Genomic DNA, 20,538 nt, shown 5'->3' on the forward strand with positions numbered 1-20,538 from the left:
GGGTTTCTCTCAAAGTCATACATTCTGGGATCCCCTCCGAATTATTTCCACAGATAAACAAAGGAAAGAATATAAACGTGAGCTGAGTGCAAAGCAGGTCTAGTCTGGTCATCGTGGAATTCTCGCATTTTCACAAGACAAACAATATCACCACTCTGGGAAAATGCACAGCTCACGTTGACTGGAAAAATACTTCTGTGAAAATAACAATAAAAGACCAATTATTAAACATGATTTATGCTGTCTTTTGTTTCTATAGGTTGCCATTATTCCATCAAGAAGGGCACCCAATGGCAGCTGATGGCGGTGATACCGTAAGTATCATTTACAGCCTGTAGAAGCCATTTTGAGAAACTGCCTACAACAAGGCAACACCTTCTCCATTTACCCCATGTGTCATGAACATTGATAACTTCCTCTCTTAAATCTGACACTAATTCATGTTCACAAATATGTTGCCATTGATGTTAAGGTCTTTCACACTGCAGATCCCACATACATGTATAGCACTGGCAAGCGCTAATGTAGAGTCTATGCTGCTACCCCACTAGCAGAGATACCTTTTCAGTGTGGATTTCTAGAGGTTCCCAGGCGAGAGGACCATCAAAGGATTGAGCTCAGAATATGGTCCATTTAGGGTGGATGCTGAGAGTTACGATGCTGTCATGGACCTACATGTACAGCAGCCTTTAGGGGCTGCCTCGTGGACCATTTCCTGTCTTAATGAATGAATACTTCTGGGACAGCAGGGTGGCGCATGCTGGAGTTCAAGGTTGAGAATTCAGGGGGAGCGTGGTGGGGAAATAATGATGTACGTTAGTTCTGGGCCCCCCTCTAAGACAGGGACTCCCTAGCACCTTGCCCTCTTTTCTTTTCGTGGCTGAAGTACTTGTGTCTCATAGCACTGTCCTCTTTTTCCTTTTGTGGCAAAGCAAAACACGACTGCATGGGTGGAAGGGTATACATCATACGCAGTGGATCCTCTGTGGTTTACGACATATATAGTTAGAAAGTTAGAGGTGTGATCCCATCATGGTGCCGTTTAAGTGTTTCTAGAGTCAACGCATGCTTGTTTGTTGAAAGGCGTGAGGTGATGATGGAGAAGAAACAGGCTGCGTCTTCATAGGTAAGAACCGAAGGTTGAGGGAAATGTTGGTGCACTTGGTACTGGGCACACTGGGAAAAGTTCCTGTATTTATTGGTTGATTATGAAAGTGGCGCATCTCCTAACTTCCATATTCAGCTCTAATAGATGCTATCATTTTCACGCTCTGTCCTTTGCTCTAGGCACACAGGCTACACGTATAAGTAGATGAAGAATATGACTTGAAGGCTATAGCATGAGGGTAAGACCACAGTTTGAATAAAACAACATGTCTCCATTGTTCAGCGTACTACCTCATCTCTGTGCCACCATCGCTGGTTGGCATTGTTTTTGTGGCGAAGGTATGTGTCTTGTTTATTCACTGTTGGGTGGTGCGTATGCAGAGTATCAGAGTTTTAAGGAAGTTAGTAGGGGGTCATCCCAGTGTTTTTCTGTGCGTTGGGTTGATCCGTTAGGTTAATCTTATTCTATGGTGTTTGGGGTTCAGTGTTTTATTTTTCTTGGTGCTCTGGTTTCAGAGTTTCTTATTGTATTATGTTGGTGATTTTCATTTGAAAGTGTTCTCCCATTAGCTTGGTGAGTTAAAGAGACATGTTTTTCACAGTTTCTGGAATTTTAGGTGATCTTCTGTTGTTTGTATTTCCTTTGGAAGTGGGTTCCAAAGTCCCAGCGCTATGCAGGAGAATGCTGAGCCCCTGAATTTGTGTTTTGCATATTGTTTCGGTTCGAGGCGAATGTTGTTGCTGTATGTACCTTATTGTTCGTGTTGATTTGTAGATGGTGATTTTTCCTTGTAGGAATTCTGCTCTTTGTCCATGGATTGCTATGTTTATTAAGTAGAATGTCTTGTAAGAAGATTCATTTTTTGACTGGTAACCAATGTAGTGTTCTCAGTGCTGGTGTGTGTGTTCTCTCTTAGTGAGTCTGAGCAGTAGTCTTGCTTCTGAGTTCTGTATTCGTTGTAGTATTTTGGCATTCCGAGGTAGATGCTGTTGGTGTCGGCTGTTCTTGACATGACGAGAGAGATGATGGCGAGTGTTATTTGTGGGAAGGTGATGAAGGAGCGTATCCTCTTGATTTTGTATAAGTGGAAGAAGCATTTCTTTGCTACTGTGTTGACTTGCGGTTCTACTGTAAGATCGTTGTCCATTAGTATTCTGAGATTTTTGACCACTTTGGATGGTTCTGGTGGGTTTCCCAGTTCCGTAGAGCACAGGATCTGATAGTTATTGGAAGGGTCGTTGGGTGCAATCATGATATCGGATTTATCCAGATTGAGTTTAAGACTGTCGGTGCTCATCCAGTGGTTTAATTCAGTGAGGCAGATGGTGAGTGTTGGGTTTTGCTCTTCACTGGCATTTATTTTGTAGATGATTTTAGTGTCATCTTCATAGTTGTAGCAGGTGAGGCCATGTTTTTAATGAAGTTATAATTAACCATCATGGGGATCATGTAGATTTTGAAGAGTAGTGGTGATAATGATGAGCCCTGTGGGAGAGCAGCTTTTGTTTTGTGAGCTGCTAACTTGTACGGTGCTATCCAAGTTGTTTCTGTTCTTTCTGTCGAGAAGGATTTTAACCAGAGGAGTGCTGTGTTGCTGATTCCAATACCTTCTAGTCTTTTGATGAGTGTTTCATGGTGGACTGTGTCGAAGGCTGCTGACAGGTCGAGTAGTATTAGTGCTGATTTGAATTTGGAGTCTGCGTGGGTTTTTAGATCATCCCATATAGATAGTAATGCAGTTTCTGTTCCTCTCATAGGTCTGAAGCCTACTTGTGCCTTGTCTAGTATACAATTGTTTTCCACATGTTCCTGGATTTATTCGTAGACGTAGCTTTCTAATAGTTTCACCGCATATGGGACGTTTGAGATTGGTTAGTAGTCGGTTAGGTCTTACACGTTTCCCAATGGATCTTCAAGGAGTGGCTTGATGTATGCCAATTTGAAGGCCCGTGACGTGGCGTGTATACTAACAGTGATACAATTCCATAGTCATGGATTATTGTATCAGTCTTGAAAATATGTGTTTTGAATTATATCTTGAACCAGGTGGTGGCCAGGCATAGCGAAATGGGAAAGCAGTTTTGTAAGTTGCCAATACTTTGCTGTGTTTATAATATGAGGTGAAATATGCTTTTACTGTGTATTTTGTGAGTGGCTCCTGATATGTTTTTCATCATATAGCCTGTGGTGGATGTATCTGTGTGTCACGTCGATGGTGTCCAAGGCTATTCAACCTTTAATGCGATGTCGGTGGTAGGTCAATATCGAGATGATGGACTGGTTGGGGCAAGTATGCTGAGAGCCTCTTTCTTCCTGCAACAGCCTGCACAACTTTTATTTAGGGTTGGGCTGGTCAACTTGCCTGATCCAATATCCAATAACATTTGTTTTTTTCTGAGAATATTTGTAATGAATATTATGTCCGAAATTTGCACATAAATTTCACTGGAGATTTTTTGCATAAGTTTTGGTCATTCTTGGGCACACTCCCTCCATTCCGCCCCTAACCGAAGACTGGGCGATCTGCCACTCCCCACCCCTGACCTGTTTCCTCCCCAGCATTGCTTGTAGATCCCTTGCTGCCAAATTGCCTGCCCTCCTTCTCTATCGTTGTTAGCTCTCCTCTGCCTTGTATTGATCCCTTACAATCTGCTTCACTCGCCGTATATTTCCCCCATGACCTGTAAAGCACTCTCACTGCGTTGGTTTTTCTACCTCTATTATTGTTGGTAAAGTCTGCCTAAGTGTTCAAGAAATTTCCCACAGTAACCTGATTTCTTAGTGCCTTCAGCTTTAAGCGCTCACACAGGGCCACCTCAGATCTTTTATTAATTATATAGGATACATGATACATATATCCTGACACCCCTTAAATTTTATTGTCATCAATAAACATTTCGTTTTTGATGTTTTAGTCCTCAAGTACATTGTTTTTTTTTAAAAGTGTATGGCTAGATCATTTAATCTAGAGTACTCGCTAAGTGCTATAACAGATTGCTGCAAACCTACCCAGGTATGGTCAAGAATAATGACATTGTCTGCGTATGCCTTCATATTTAGATGATTACCACCTCAGGAAGGTGGGAGAATTCTAACCGCACCTAACGCATTTTTCATGTCAGCAGTGTAAATCTGGGTGTCAGTATGCTGCTAAATTAGCATATTCAGCAGGCCAGCGGCAAATCCCCAGCTTCTCAGTTTTTCCCAAAGAATGGTTCTATTGACACCATCAAATGCTCCACTGAAGTCTGCAAATCCCACATATAATGGTGACCAGATCCTGTTTTTGCTCGTTTTGTTAAAAATCTGAGAATCAGTATGTTATGTAGTGTTGAGCAGTGTTTTGTAAACTTTGTTTGACACACGTCCAACAGGTTACTCCTCTTGATCCATACGCTCATGTCTTTTTCGTAAGATAGTAGCAAAAACCTTGCTAATCATGTCCAACAGTGCTATGAGTCTGTAATTGTTAGGATTCTCCCTTCCACCGGCTTCAGATACTGGGATTAGTAGGTAGTGCTGCCACGAATAAAGATCCTATTGTCTGTGGTTATAATGCAAAAAAATATGATCTAGAAACTTGGCCCAAAAGGCTGGATTTTCCTCCAAAACAATTTTAGTAAGGCTATCTGGACCAGGTGTCCAAGTTATTTTCAATCCTTGAATTATTTTTTCTATATATTCTCAGTCACATTTACTAACGTTGTAATGTTCTCCCAAATAAAGGTTGGGCTCTGTCTTTTTTAATACTGGAGTTTTTTCTATGTGCCAACAATTGTTTCTCAGTTATAACATTTATTAGTTCCTTGGCCGAATCTGCTGTTCCATCATTGACAAGATGGCAGAATGTTGTTGTATCTTTTGTTACTAGCACTCTTATTAATGCTTGCCACTCCTTAGTTTGAATCGATTTTTATTTATTTTCAGCCAATTATTTTATTTACACTTTAGATGTTTTATGCGCCCCAGTTTTTCTGTTGTTGTAGTGGGCCTTGTGTTATGTACTTCTTTAATAGCTTGTGTGAGTGTTCTTTTACTCCAAGCTTTCAATATATCATATGTCTCTGATTTAGGGATCGTCATTGTTATTGCTCTTTTCATCTCCCATGTGATTATTGGCTTCGCTAGCCATCCTTCTATTTCGTTAGGGTGATTTTTCCCTGCACACTCCCTTTCCCAGTTAAGACCTAAATTCTGGTTCATGGCTCTTATTGTCCCTTTTGTACACAGAATTTGGTTCCCCCTCGATTAGTATGAACAACGGTTTAACTGCAGCTTTATGTAGTACATTTAGCCTAATGCCCAGAATAGCATGGTCATTCACGTTTCGAAATCACAGATGGATATGTCATGTACCCAATCTCAGCTCTGAACATCAATGAAAAAACAATTGGGTATGGTTGCTCTTTTCCCAAGATGTCAAGTGGGGTCACCTGCTGTGGGACCTGAAGCTCTTCCATTCACCATAATCATACTATGGGTCTCGATAAAATGGAGTATTTTCCTCCCTAAATGGTTACCTTTCGTACATTGCAAATTAGTCGCAGCGATCTGGGGGGGTAGATGTTCATATCTTTCATTATCGTATGGTTCCCCACAGTGGGCATTAAAATCACCTCCTACCCCCATAACAACATACATATCCAGGCGGCCTATGACATTGTCATCAGAATTTCGTCTGCCAAATCAAGGATTTCAGCCAGCAAGGACCCACCAGGATGGCTATAGATGTTAATCATATGCATTTTCTGCTTAGGGTTTAGCTCAATGTTTGCAGCCATCACGTAGGATGAGCTTTTAGAAAACGCCACCTCCTCATATTTCCATTTATTACTAATGCCAATTATCAGTCTGCCCACAGAATGACCCTGGTTACCCTTAGTGCCGTATTTTGATATGGTACAAAATCTGTCTAGGTGGAATCTGCTTTGCATCCAAGTCTGCTTAAGTAAAAATATATTCAATGCAGCTAACGTTTGGTGTGAGTTGAATATTCCATGTTAATGTCTGAATCCTCTTGTTTTCCATGAGAGGATTTTGATGTAATTCCTCATACTGCTAGGATCTATATGAAAGCCGCGGCTGTAGTATAGCTGGTAACCATGCCCAATCTATTTACTTAGTAGCAGCAACTATACTTGTGTCATTCAATCTTTTTCAATCTTCTTTCCATCTTTGGTGCAAATAATTTTTAAGAGCGGTCGGTCCACGGATTGATATGTTTTTGTTTGTTCTTCTATCGTAATATTGTAGCCCATTTAAAAAGAAAATTGAGGTGCTTTAATGTAAGCACCACAATTTGCTGCAATGTACAGTGCACTTTTGTTGTTCTAGTATACTGTACTGCGCATTGTTCCATGTAAGCACCACAATTTGCTGTAATGTACAGTGCACTTTTGTTGTTCTAGTATACTGTACTGCGCATTGTTCCATGTGTTCAAAGTCACTAGAGGTAAGGACTCTTAGCTCCGGTATGATTGACAAGAATTTCACTCTATTAAGATACTGGGTATCATTAGACTTGAACAGCTTTGTATTGCAAAGCTATCGGAGATTATCTTCTGAGTAATGTGGTGTGTACATGCCATTGTGTTTCTTCTGTCAGTTATATTTTTGACTCTTGTCAGTATTGTAGTGTTTTACTATTTTTTATTCCACTACTTCTAGTACACTCTGGCACTCCGCCTCATGGTGTATATCTAACCACAAAGAGCTTCCACTGAGCTCCAATAAAGCGACATCTTTTGTAGGTCCTTGAAAATCTTTAGTGTTTATTATACAGCTGCCCAAATTACAGGTCTTTTGTTTGTTCCATTTTAAATGTATTTTCTGTGCTTTCCGTTTTGTACTGGGTACGAAAGCTAAGAGTAGTAGAAGGAGCCCCCTTTTGTCTAATGTTAAATTTTGACAGGTGGACATAACCCCTGTCTACGGTCTTAGTGCCGCCCCTTTTGATGTGCTTTGATATAAACTGAATATACATTTGATATAAAAATGATATCAAAGATGTTTGATATCGATTTTATATCAACTGTATATTTTATTTTAAGTGTTTTCGAATTTAAATTAGTTTTGACATAAATGAATATTTGATATAAATTATATATAAAGATGGGAGCAGCGCTCAATGATGTTGCTCATTCGAGCGCCGAGAGCAAATTTCATTCAGAAGAAGGGGACAGTGAATCAAGAGTTTTGCACAGAGACGTGTTGATGATGTCACAGAGGGGTTCCACCCCAGCGTGATAAGAAGCAGATATACATTTTATATCAAATTGATAAGTCCCCCCAAAGATTTTGATAGCAATTTTATTGAACCCTTTTTTATATAAACTTTAAAGGAAGCGGAAAATTATATCAAACAAATGTGATATCTTTTTGATATAAAAAAATAATAACAATATAAAACATATTCTTGATACATACATTTATATAAAATTCAGTGTAAAAAATCATATATTTGGATATAAAAGTTTATATCAAATATTAAAAATCATATTGAAAGTACATCAGAAGTCCTTGGTATACTTGTGAGACAGGTTGTGAATTACTCTGACATGTTTCACATTCCAAATGAGTTGGATATTTGAGCTATGCTTCATGTTAATTCAGTGCACCGGCCTTCAGAGATTATTTTTCACCATTGGGTCTACATGTCAACCACATCGGTATGTGGCAATCAGCAGCATCAGAAGTCCTTGGTCTACTTGTGAGACTGGTTGGGAATGACTCTGGCATGTTTCACAATCCAAACAAGGGAGATGTCTGAGCTATGCTTCATGTTAATCTAGTGCAAAGGCCTTCAGAGATTATTTTCCACCACTGGATATACATGTCAACTGTAGCAGTATGTGTCAATCAGAGGCATCAGAAGTCCTTGGTCTATTTGTGCGACTGGTTGCAAATGACTCTGGCATGTTTCACATTCCAAACTAGTGAGATGTTTGAGATATGCTTAGTGTTAATTCAGTGCAAAGCCTAGACTTGTGTTATTCACAAAATCACTGCTCGCAGAAAGAATTGTAACCCTTACTCGGAAATCTCTAGTCACAGTGTAGGATGCAGTTCACAATGTATTTATTAGACTCCTGACACATTTGGTTTTGTATGATACCATTATAAATCGATTAAATCAGTAGACAAAAGCTGTGCGGCAGCATCATCAGGCTTAAAATGTGATCACCCACAAGCACGCACACACTGTAACTCTTTTTGGCCATGGGCACTGTACAAATCATCACTATGTTTAATAAATAAAACATATGCTTTACCGTGGCACATGGCATCACTCGGCCTGTCACCCTATAGTCCGTGCTAAAAGAGTTGTATACAGTAATACTGTAAGTTAGTGTTCATTTCGGTTTTTTGCACAACACTCTCCCTACCTTTACAAAGTTTGTCAACATGACCAGGACCCCTGTACTCATTCGGCCAGCTCAAGGTTTTGCATCTGAGCTTGGAAGATTAAGATATATTTTATTGTGTTTGCTTTCCTTGGCTGGAAAGGTTTAGAATACAAAGTCCTGGCTCTCATTGTGTACATGCCCAACACCCATAGCTCAGACATCCTAAGTGTTATACGTATACGCTGTAAATGTATAATTACTATGCGTTATTTCATTTAACCTAAGCCTCCTGCCCCAAACGTGTGACCGTGTCACTATGCCATGAGAACAAGTTATCTCTCAGCAACAGTCTGCACAAAATGCACCAATTTTCACGTGTTCATACTTGCACAAGTTTAGAGTTCTTAACTTAGTTTGCAGCCTAGCGAGATTATTGAGCCCCTAAAATTCCAGAAAGGTTGACTTTTTAACAATTAAAGTGCAGCAGGAACATGCCATGTGGTGGCAGCTACCATGCATTTTCTAGCCGGCCGGATCGTCGTTCAACATCTGATAACCCAAACTACTGTGTATGAAATCAGCATAAAATGTTTTGCTTTATTTGTGTCTTTATGTTCAGCTATTATGGACGAACATGCTCGGGCATAAAGTTGTTGGAAACATATTCAGACAAAAGGGACATTGACAGGTATGGAAGGCTATTAAGAGCTTGTAGCATCAGCTGTAAATATAAAAAAAAGCCAATATCTGGAAAAGCAACAGAATTCTACTCTGTGTCTTAACTTACAACATGCGATTAAAAACATAGAAACTGTTTCTCTACCCCATATCAGATTGCTGGCCCCTAGCACATCCTAGCATTACACCTCCGAATGGAATAACCTTTTAAAAATCAACCATCAATGAGTGTTATTATACATAATAAAACAGAACCCGTAATAAAGATTCAGCCCATTTTATGATTTTGAACAAAATATTGTATTTATATAGAAGGACATATTTAATAAAGAAAGGAACAAAAGACTGTGCACAATCAGGTCAATGTAGTGAGCAAATGTTTTAATGCGACGAAGAATAAACTTAAATATTCAAACACCCAGCTCTCAGACAGTCAGTTAGGATGGGTACAATGCCTGTGTGACCTAGATGATTTAACGGTAGAGATGGCAGAGGTGCTGTGAAAAAGTGAGGGGGTTGAAACCTACAGGACAATGCTTCACACTTAAAAACTGTTGTGTCATCTGACATACTTCAGCAACGCCGGTTGGGGTTCAATACCACTATCTATAGCTTTCCATGATTGAGCCCTGGTTGTGGTGCTGTCCCAAATGTATAACCCCTTGTTTCAACAGAGCAGCGAAATCCGTGGTGGTTCCTTGGACCTTCATCCATAAGCTGAGACATCCCAGCGATGCCGATTACTGAGCTCTATTGAAAAATAAAAATAAAACAATCTGCATCTTTGAAATGGCTCATCCGTTTACCTGTGTTAAAGCGCCACCATAGATAATTCTGAAACTGTGGCTGACCCCCTCATCTTTGGGCCCCTAAACCAGCTGTGACTTGTGTTAGTTGAATCATTCGCCATAAATCCAACAGCTTCCGGTTGTTGGTTGCCACAATCCACATACAGAGACTCTGCCGGCTGTGCCATCCATCTGTTGGTGTACGTAATGTCACTAAAAATACAATAAAAAATATAGATTGAGAACAAAGCATCTTTTACACATTGAGCATTAGCACCTTACAATATTCACCAACAATATTGCAACTGTCGCACCGCACAGCATGTTGCAATGTCAGCGTCAACATATTAAATCCAATGTAACTAACAGGTACAGGGCCCCTAAGAAATTGAAATTTCAATCTGTTTATATAGAAGAATCTTGGCAACACCACTTCATCAAAGGTGTGATCTTTGGCAATAATTTGAGACCCACAGTGCCTGATCTGCCAAAATAGGGCCTTCATGCTGCACACATTGTCAAGATTGCACAGAACATTGCAAAAGTTAGAACCTTATTTTTTAAAGTCCTGCCACACTTCTACCTCACACTTTTATTTTAAAGCAGACAGTGCAGTTTTCACATGTAAAGATGCAGGGCAACACTATGCTCTTCCGTTGTAAACAGAGCATAGACACATTTTTTGTGCCACACTACATACAGAATAAAATAAAATGTACTGCCTACTTGGACGTACAAAACGAATCCGGCACAATCTAAAACATGCACTGCCACAGAGGCCAAGTTTTCCACACCCCCAAACATCACAAGCCTGGTAAAACACCCTGGCACTCACCACCCTTAAAAATGTCATCAACTCTAGTACTTTGTTCCAATAAATCGCAAGTCTACCTTTTGCCCAGCATGTGCGATCTTTGGCGAAAACTCAAATACTCAAATATTAGCAACACATTGCACACTAAGAATATTTCATCAACTTTATCGGCACTGTGAAGCTAAAACACTGCATTGTGTGCGTGCAAATATGCTACATCAAAAAAAGACAAGTGCCCCAAAAGTGCAATCAGGGTTTATTAAATGTTTAATTTAATAATTGGAACGGATAAAAAGGTGGAGGCGAAGCTTTAATACTGAAGTGTCTGATTGAGTGAGTGAGTGTCTGATTGATTGTATAAGTGTCTGATTGTGTGGGTGTCTGATTGATTGTGTGAGATTCTGATTGATTGTATGAGTGTCTGATTGATTGTGTGAGTGTCTGATTGATTGTGTGAGTGTCTGATTGATTGTGTGAATGTCTGATTGATTGTGTAGTGGTGCTATAAACACTAAACACTTACAAAACCCTTTATACATTTTCAACTTCTTCCAAAGCGTTGTCAAAATCTCAAAAACACACACACAGACACACACAGATAGAATCCGGTGCTACCGACATCTGTGCACTATCCTAGCCAACATGCACAACCACAGAGCAACCACAGAGCATTCTAAGTAAACTATACATTTTCAAACATGTCAATAAAAGCACACAGTTGTTTAGTTAAAAATGCACAGCCTGTCTCAGAAAGAGCCTGTCTCATGGCATGAGTCAGAAAGGTTAGCAAAATACAAAAACAATACATTAAAGTATTGCAATACCCCCCAAACTCACCTTTTTGCTGTTGTTGAAATAAAACTCTGAATAAACTGCACGCCCAGCTGCCAATTAAAAGGCTCTGCAGGGGTTCCCCCAGAGTCCACAGACCCAGGGTCAAATCCAGCCGAGAAGCAAGGTACTCTCAGAGTTGCAATCAAGTGTTCCAGATCAATTAGCTGGTGTCCGCCTGGGTGCAACAATCCACGGCTCCGACACTGTGGTCAACAGTAGCTCTGCTGGAGTCAGAGACTTCTTTTAAGGGGTGAAAGCTCAATGTTGTTTCATTATCAACAATGCACAGATTTATGTTTTTCTGTTTAGTTTACAGAAATTGATTTCTTATCAACGAAACACAGCATTCTATTGCATGTATACTGCTTCCTATGTGTTATAGCAACATCTAAAAATAACCTCACCTCTGCAGATGCTTCCTGGAGCCACTGTCATTTTTCTTATCAACAGAAGCACAGCATTCTATTTCCTGCATACTCGGCAACAATTAGTGAGAGTCACTCTAGATTGTGAATAGTTAGCTTCCTGTATCCATATTGCAATAGCTAAAGTTCAGCCTGCAGATGCTTCCTATGCCGGCCTTCAGTCATAAATTAAAATTTGCCCTGCTTACTACCATTGGTTTTAATTGGTAAATGTATTGTTTGCTTGTATTTACATGAGTGGTTTTGTTAATACAGCTGACACAAACACACTGTATCCCGGTGAGCTAAATATAAAGCCCATCTGTGCTTTCTGCAGATGTGGATAGAATGCTGCTCTGTGTGTCAGCACATTCTTAGGATTCCCCAGGCCTTGTAGGAGATATAAACCCCACCTGTAATGTTGATTCACAGCTCTTTGGTTGGTCACAGAGGGTCACATGTATGCATCGCACGAGATGCTGCAGACCCCTTAGAAACAATAGTTTGACTTTTGTACGGGCTCTGGGAAGCACACTTTACTTATAAAGTAATCTATTTTTCATTTTTTACACTCTTTATCAAAGCCAGTTCATATAAGATTGGTATACATTTGTATATCAAAATGTATATAAAAAAAGTTATATCAACATTTTCAGGGAAGTTTATATAAAAATGTTAATCAATATTATATACCAAATAGAATATTCATTTGTACATACATGTCTATGTAAAAATATGATTTTTAAAATATATTTGTATATACATTTCTATATCAAAAATATTATTTTTTATATTTTTATATATAATTGTATATCCAAAAATAAGATTTGTTATATTGCTTTTTATATATATATATATATATTGTTATATACATGTTCATATCAAAAAGAGTTCAAATTTGTTTGATATTTTCTGTTTCCTATAAAGTTTATATAGAAATTATTGGGGTTCAATAAAATTGCTATCAAAAACTTTGGGAGGGCTTATCAATTCGATATAAAATGTATATCTGCTTCCTATCACTCTGGGGCGGATGCCACTGTGATGTTATCAACGCATCAGTCTGCAAAACCCTAGATTCACAGTCCTAATCTTCAGAGCTCACTTTGCTCTTGGCACTCGACCGAGCAACATCAACGAGCGCTGCTCCTATCTTTATATAGCTATTATATAAAATGTATATTCACTTATATCAAAACTAATATAAATTAGAAAACACTTCCTATAAAATATATATTTGATATACAATTGATATCAAACATTTTTTGTATTATTTTTATATCAAATTTATTGTCATGCCCACGCCGCTGGCAAACGCATTGGCAACCATCATGGACTACTTGGTACTCATTTATCCTCCTAATACTCCTTGAACAACTCCTTTGTCAAGGATGGCACTCTATTAAGAGTGGCACAGGACACCCAGAAAGGGTTTGGGTGGTTGTGCCAAAATAAAGTGGACAGATAAGTACACACACAGCAGAAAGGAAAGAGAACGAAGAGTAGGCAAGAGTAGCAAGGAAAAAGGTACAGAATGAATTCCCTCTTGGGGTGTATGCAGATATAGGAAAAGAGTATTCCACGAACCTTAGGAAATACTCTAGCCTTCTGCACAGTTTGCTATAACAGAGGCCCACGCTGTTTGCTCATGGCTTGGAACAGCAGCTATGGGTGTCTGTAATGTAGAAACAAGACAAGGGAAGGGGCAGAGGTTGACTGATGGGAACCAACAGACAAGCTCTGTACAAAAGGGTCTACAAACAGTACAAGAGAATATACTTACAGACAAATCCAGGAAAAGGAGGTTGATAGAAAACTAGCAGAAGGGAAAGTCGTGTAACAGGATTGGATAGCAGAGGACAGTAACAGTACGGAACAAGGTTGAGAGCTCAGAGGAGCAGGAAAGCAATGAGCACGCCCACAGGAGCAGGGCTGTAAGATAGAGAGCCCAGAGGGAAAGGGCTTAGGGCAGCAGAGTAAAGCAAGCTGCACGGCAAGGAACCCAGAAGGGTCGGGCAGCAAGGAGTGAGCCCTGAGGGGCAGGGCCGCTGACCGTAGAAGGTTGCAGAGGACTGTAGAGGGCTGCTAGGCCGAGAACCCAGCGGAAAAAGGTAGGTAGTAGGCAGCGGAGCGTGATAAGCTGCAAAGTAGGAAGCCCAGAGGACAAGGGCTGTAGGCAGCCGGAGTGAGGCAGGCTGCAGAGCAGGGAGCCCAGAGGACAAGGGCTGTAGGCAGCCGGAGTGAGGCAGGCTGCAGAGCAGGGAGCCCAGAGGACAAGGGCTGTAGGCAGCCGGAGTGAGGCAGGCTTCAGAGCAGGGAGCCCAGAGGACAAGGGCTGAGGCTGGAAAGCAGCAGAGCGTGATCAGCTGCAATGTAGAGAGCCCGGCAAGGCAAGGGCGGAGGCTGGAAGGCAGCAGAGCGTGATCGGCTGCAATGTAGAGAGCCCGGCAGGGCAAGGGCGGAGGCTGGAAGGCAGCAGAGCGTGATCGGCTGCAATGTGGAGAGCCCGGCAGGGCAAGGGCGGAGGCTGGAAGGCAGCAGAGCGTGATCAGCTGCAAGGCAGGAGCTGGGAAGAGCAGGGCTGAGGCAGGGAGCCCAAAAGGCTAGGGCTGTAGGCAGCAGGGTGTAGCAGACTGCAAGGCAGGACGCCCAGAGGAGCAGGGCTGAGGCAGGGAGCCCAAAAGGCTAGGGCTGTAGGCAGCAGGGTGTAGCAGACTGCAAGGCAGGACGCCCAGAGGAGCAGGGCTGAGGCAGGGAGCCCAAAAGGCTAGGGCTGTAGGCAGCAGGGTGTAGCAGACTGCAAGGCAGGAGCCCACCAGGGCACTGGAACAAAGAGCAGGTGAAAGCAGGAAACAGCATACAAAGTTTGAAGCTCGAAGCAAAAAGGTGCCGGAAGGACTCTCAATGCAAGAGACTGAGCTCTCGCAGGCAGCAGCCTTTATACTGCCCAGCCCAGCACAGAGGCAGGCTAATTGGTTGCACCTGGCTCAGCACACCTGCAGACAATCGGCCACCTCCCTCTCTGTTCCTGAGCTGGTGGAAGCAGAGCAAATCCCTAGGGCTTCTGGGGATTGTAGTTCTGATGAAGAAAAATAGGAATAGCCAGGAATAGATGGTTATAGCCAAGTGCATTATGGTAAGTGTAGTTTTCTGGGAAAAATAAAAAAGCACCAAAGTCTTGCAAATGGGAAACAAAGTCCAAATAGTGAATAGCGGTTGATCCAAGAGTTTTCTGTAGACAAATGAATAACAATTTGTCCATTTTGATCGCCAATGTATGCGCCCATGGCGCAGGCATGACATCCTTTTCACGCCTTGGTCTTTTATTTCCATTTGCTCAACTTTGGTTCTTTCTTATTTTATTCAATTAACTACATTTACCATAATGCACCTGTCTACAGTCCTCTGCAGCCCTCTACAGTCAGTGGACCTGCTCCTTTGGGCTCACTCCCTGCTGCCCTGCTCTTCTGGGCTCCCTGCCTTGCAGCCGATCACGCTCCGCTGCCTTCTACCTACAACCCTTGTCCTCTGGGCTTCCTGCCTTGCAGCCTACTACCATCCTCTGCAGCCCTCTACAGTCAGCGGCCCTGCTCCTCTGGGCTCACTCCCTGCTGCCCTGCTCTTCTGGGCTCCTTGCCTTGCAGCCTGCCTCATTCCGGCTGCCTAGAGTCCTTGTCCTCTGGGCTCCCTGCCCTGCAGCCTGCACCTCTTTGCTGCCTACAGCCCTTGTCCTCTGGGCTCCTTCCATGCAGCCTGCTCCCTTTGCTGCCTACAGCCCTTGTCCTCTGGGCTCCCTGCTTTGAGGCTTGCTACACTCCTCTGCCTTACAGCCTGTTTTACACTTAGCTGCCTACAGCCCTGCTCCTCTGGGCTCCCTACCTCGCAGCCCTATTCTTTTGGGCTCTCTGTCGCCTACTACTAATCTCTCTCTGTCCTGTTCTTCTGGACTCCCTGCCTTGCAGCCTACTACAGTCCTCCGCAGTCCACTACAGTTTGCCTGCACCTAGTGCCACTCTTGACTGCAGACCTGCTTCCTACTTTGCAGCCCTTCTGTTTTCCTGACTGCTGCTCCCTTGTTCTCTTCCTTGAGTCCTCTGTACTCCACCTTAAGTTATCTACTTCTGTCTAACTGTCTTTCCTTCATTTCCTTCTGCTAGATTGCTCATTGACTTCCTTTTCACTGGATATTTCTGTTCTTGTCTTCTCATGTGTCTTATGTAATCCCTTTGTACAGAGCTTGCCCGTTGGTTTCCGGCAGGCAACCTCTGCCCCTTCCCTTGTCGCGTTTTCAGTGTTACAGACACCCACTGCTGTTGTTCCCAGCCATGAGCATACAGCGTGGGCCTCTGTTATAGCAATCTGTGCAGAAGGCTGGATTTTCCTATGATTCGTGGAACACTCTTTCCCATTTCAGCATACACCCCAAGAGGGAATCCAGTTTGTTTGTACCTTTGTATCTTTTGCCCCATTTGGCTCCCAGCTACAGTTTCCTACTCTTCTTTCTTGTTGAACTTCCTTCTGTGTGTGCTTATCTGCTACCTTACTTCAGCACAGCCACCCAAACCCTACCGGGGTGCCCTGTGCCACGCTTGACAGAGTGCCATTCCTGACATTTATATTAAGTTTATATCAAAGCTTATCAAAAGGGGACAGGATTAAGACCGGAAATAGGGGGCGTGTCTACTTGTCAAAATGTAACATGAGACAAACGAGGGCTCTTTCTAGTACTGCTAAGTCTTCCTCATGTGTTATGTCACTAGTGTATACTTGTTTATGCTTCTTTCTTAGTTTTCCCCATTTTTGGTTTCTTTTACTTTTTGCTCTTCCTTCTTTTTCTTGTAGTGTCTACAATTCCCCAAGTCACATCCCTCACCGGGCTCATCTCCACCTTGCATTGTGCTGTTTAATATTAGAATGCATGTGGTGTCCACGCCCACCTCGTTGTTGTGGTCTATTAACAAGTCTTCCTCTCCAGCGCTAGCGGATTTATTGCCCTGATACTCGAGCACTGTGTCGCCCATCCCAGCCTTTGTTACTTCTAGCTGCTTGTTTACACTCTGTTTGTCGGTTGGGGCTCTTTGCATTAAAGAATTGATATTGTAGAAAAGTCCCTCAATTCACCCTATTATGGCAAAGTGGTCACGCTGAATACTGTGCATTCAGAGACAGGCCTCAGCCACGCTCTTTATGTGGAGAATTATCAAGTCCAGGTGTTTTCTAGACCTATTGTTCCCAATTTCGGGATAGATGTTTGTAGGTTAGACATCTCTGTTTTGTCAAAGTTTTCATATATCAGGTTGGGGGAGGTGCTCAAATTACTCAGCTCTGCTTCCATCATATCACAGGCCATGCAAAGTAGATTGGTATGTGGCATGGGAGAGGTATTACTTTGTTCCACTTTGCAAACTATAGCAAAGATCGAGTAGTGAGTTATTGTCAATCACAGCTCCAGGGAAGAGGTTTGTTTGTGTCAGGGGTGAGTTAATGTTATTGATGTCACCACCACTTGTTTCTTCCACTGTTTTTGAAGTTATTGGTTCCAAAAAAGTAGCAATTCTTATATGTTTGTCGCAGCGCTAGCAGCTGGAGGTTTACTTTTGTTCCTTGTCATTTTGCCATTTTTATTCTGATTTTTCTTCGAGTTTTTGGCAACTGTTTTTATTTCACAGATTATATGCCATTTCTAGTTGGATGCAAGCTCAGTGTAGTATTGTTCGAAATATATCACACAAAGCTGCTTTACCACCTTCCTCGGTACATGCAGTCCCTTCCTCCAATGTTCATCTTCTGCTGCTGTCTGCAGACTGCTACACTTCCGTAGCACTCCAAGCACGCTTAGCGCACCTGGGACTTTCTTAATTTCCACACACCCAGGAATGTGACGAGCAAGAGAGTGGCTCATTGAATTGTGGGCCAGTCATTTTCCCGGCTGCTCAATGAATTGCAAGTTCTTCTCCTAAGTACCTGCCGATTGCTACACTTCTGAAGCACTTCGTGCATGCTTCTTGCGCCTGGGGCTTTTTAAGCTCCATGTCCCCAGGGAGGCAGCAAGTAAGAGAGCGACTTGTTGAATTTCGTGCCAGTCATTTTCCTGGCTGCGCAATGAATTGCAAGTCCTTTTCCTGAGTACCTGTAAATTGCTATACTTATGTAGCACTTTGCGCACCTGGGGCTTTTTAAGCTTCACGCCCCCAGGAAGGCAGTGAGCAAGAGAGCAGCTCATTGAATCTTGTGGCCGTTATTTTCCAGGCTGGTTGATGAATTGCAAGTCCTTCTCCTGAGTACCTGCAGACTGCTGCACTTACATAGCACTTCCATAAAGTGCATTATTCTTATAATAGTGCACATGCTGTTAGAAATGTTCCCTACTGCTGAGCCCCTTTACAACATCTGATCAAGTTAAACACTGCCCGACTCTGCCCAAAGTGCATATCCTAGTGTGTGGAGTTTCCTTCCGGCTGCTCATAGGTCTCAACAGCATATCTCATCTTTCTATGATAAATGCAAGGTATTTTTGAAGTGCTTGTTAGTTTCATAATCAAGTACTTCTATAACTGCATATGTTTTAAAGAAAATGTGTATGATAACTGTGTAGTGTGTACTCTCACCTCCTGTTGCAGTGTTTTTTCAGCAGCCATCTTTGTATGAAGGAGATTTATAATGTGCAAACCTAGCCTACAACTAATGGAACGCTGTACTGAGGCAACACACCCAGGAGGGTACAGGTAGGGAGCAGAGGATGCCGAGGTGAATAGTTGGTGCTCCAGACGGTTACCCTCTAGCAATGTATTGCGTTATGAAGATGCCAAAACATAATAGGTAAAAAAAAATATTGAACATCTCAATACCGCCCATTGCTTAACATTTCACATAAGTGGCAAGCTATTTGCACAATGTGAAATACTATCACATAAAACAAATTATAACATAACAATCTTTTCCACCATGTTTGTGAAGCCGGGCATCCTGCGATATATTTTAGAATCGCCTTTGCAGAGGATCAAACATCTCACACATCATGATGGGTGAGCCGCTCTGTTGGACTACCAACTCTGAAAAGTCATACGGGAAGTACTGACTCAGTATGGCGGCAGCTTTTCCCAAATAGCAATGTATTTTCCGTCGACCTCATTTATCGACCTCAGAAGGATGAAAGGCTGAGTTGGCCTTGCCGGGATTCGAACCTGCGACCTGCAGATCACGCTCAGATCGCAGCAGCGAGCGCTCAACCCACTGATATATGTTACCGGCTATGAATGAGCGATGCACATGGTGGAGTGTCAACTCTATCGAAATAATATTTAATAAGCCGGCAGACTCCCCTGCTGCTCACATGTGTGAATTCGCAATTGCATGTCTCTTTTGTACATTGAGGTATGTTCATCACAGGTTCCGGAAGGGGCGGATCACACTGGGAGGGTGAACAGAGAGAGCGGCCACACTGGGCTCACTGGATTTTGTCTCACTTTCATGCAGTGCCACCGGGCAGCGACTGCATGCCCGGTGAGTCACATCTTTTTTCTTAAAATGTAGTATTTCAAGTCCACAGATATAGACTAAGGGCCCGATTCATGGAATTTTTTTGCACGGTCCAAAGCGACTTTGCACTGCTGACACAAACCCTGATTCATGGAACTGTGCAAAGTGTATTTTTTGCAGGGCAAAGTCAGTGTACATTTTTTTTGCAGTACAAAATGAACTTTGCAATGACTCACTTTTGAGCAGTGCAAAGTCAATTTGAACCATGCAAAAAATTCCATGAATTGGGCCCTAGGTTACAAGGTAATACCATTTTCTAAAACTGAAAACAACCAATTGCCGTAACTGACTGTACGTTTAGTGTATTGGTAGGAAGATAACTTGTATTCACATCACCCATTTTTTTTTTTTTTTTTTTTAAATTGTATATGGTTTACAAAAGAAACCTTTACATAAAAAGTTAAGAGGAAAACATTAATTACATCTAAATTTCATGTATACAAACAGTTTTTTTTTAAGTTAATACATTAAAAACATAGATCCAATTTCCAGATAGTAAGGGACACATTTTAAAAGATTCAGTGCAATTACAATTCAGCATAGTAATTTGAAATATAAAATACACAATACACAATACATCTTCAAATAACTAAAAGACAGCTTATACCAGAGAAGTAACAGAAGTTGAACATTTCACATAGATAGGCATAATCATGAAATGGGGGCGTACAAATCTAGAGCTTTAATAAAGCCCGCCACAGCAAGTCCATCCTTAATATTAGTAATAGCAAGACACTGTGACCAGATAATGTTATCAGCCCCCAATTGACCCATTGTGTTAAATCTAGCTAGATATTTGTCCCTCAGACTTATCAAAGCAGTGCATTTTAGAAAGAGATGCCGTGAGGACTCAATCACCCACAAAGTTTTACAGAAGCGACAAGTAGGATCTAAATCAAGGAACTCCTTCCTTTTATGTAGGACTTCCTTGGTGTGAAGGAGATTCCATCTAAGTTTGAGGAGCAGCGAACGGTAATATCGATTAGGGAATTGAGTCAAAATAAAAGACAACAGGCCTCTTTTCTTA

General features: G+C 41.8%; 1 protein-coding gene and 1 long non-coding RNA gene across 3 annotated transcripts in view; one reads left to right on the forward strand and one right to left on the reverse strand.

Annotated features, from left to right (window-relative positions):
- Nucleotides 1-20,538, forward strand: part of CNKSR3 (CNKSR family member 3) — a 1,181,575-nt gene that overhangs the window by 703,648 nt on the left and 457,389 nt on the right. The gene's annotated exons all lie outside the window — the stretch shown is intronic.
- The window catches only part of LOC138467604 (uncharacterized), a 142,808-nt gene that overhangs the window by 59,943 nt on the left and 62,327 nt on the right, over nt 1-20,538 (reverse strand). For both annotated transcript variants that reach the window (XR_011268121.1, XR_011268120.1), the window contains exon 4: nt 9,939-10,133. This is a non-coding gene — a long non-coding RNA (uncharacterized lncRNA). The remainder of the gene's footprint in view (nt 1-9,938; nt 10,134-20,538) is intronic.

Source organism: Ambystoma mexicanum, chromosome 4q (genome assembly GCF_040938575.1).
Source record: "Ambystoma mexicanum isolate Mex_15411 chromosome 4q, UKY_AmexF1_1, whole genome shotgun sequence".
Taxonomy (NCBI): Eukaryota; Metazoa; Chordata; class Amphibia; order Caudata; family Ambystomatidae; genus Ambystoma; species Ambystoma mexicanum.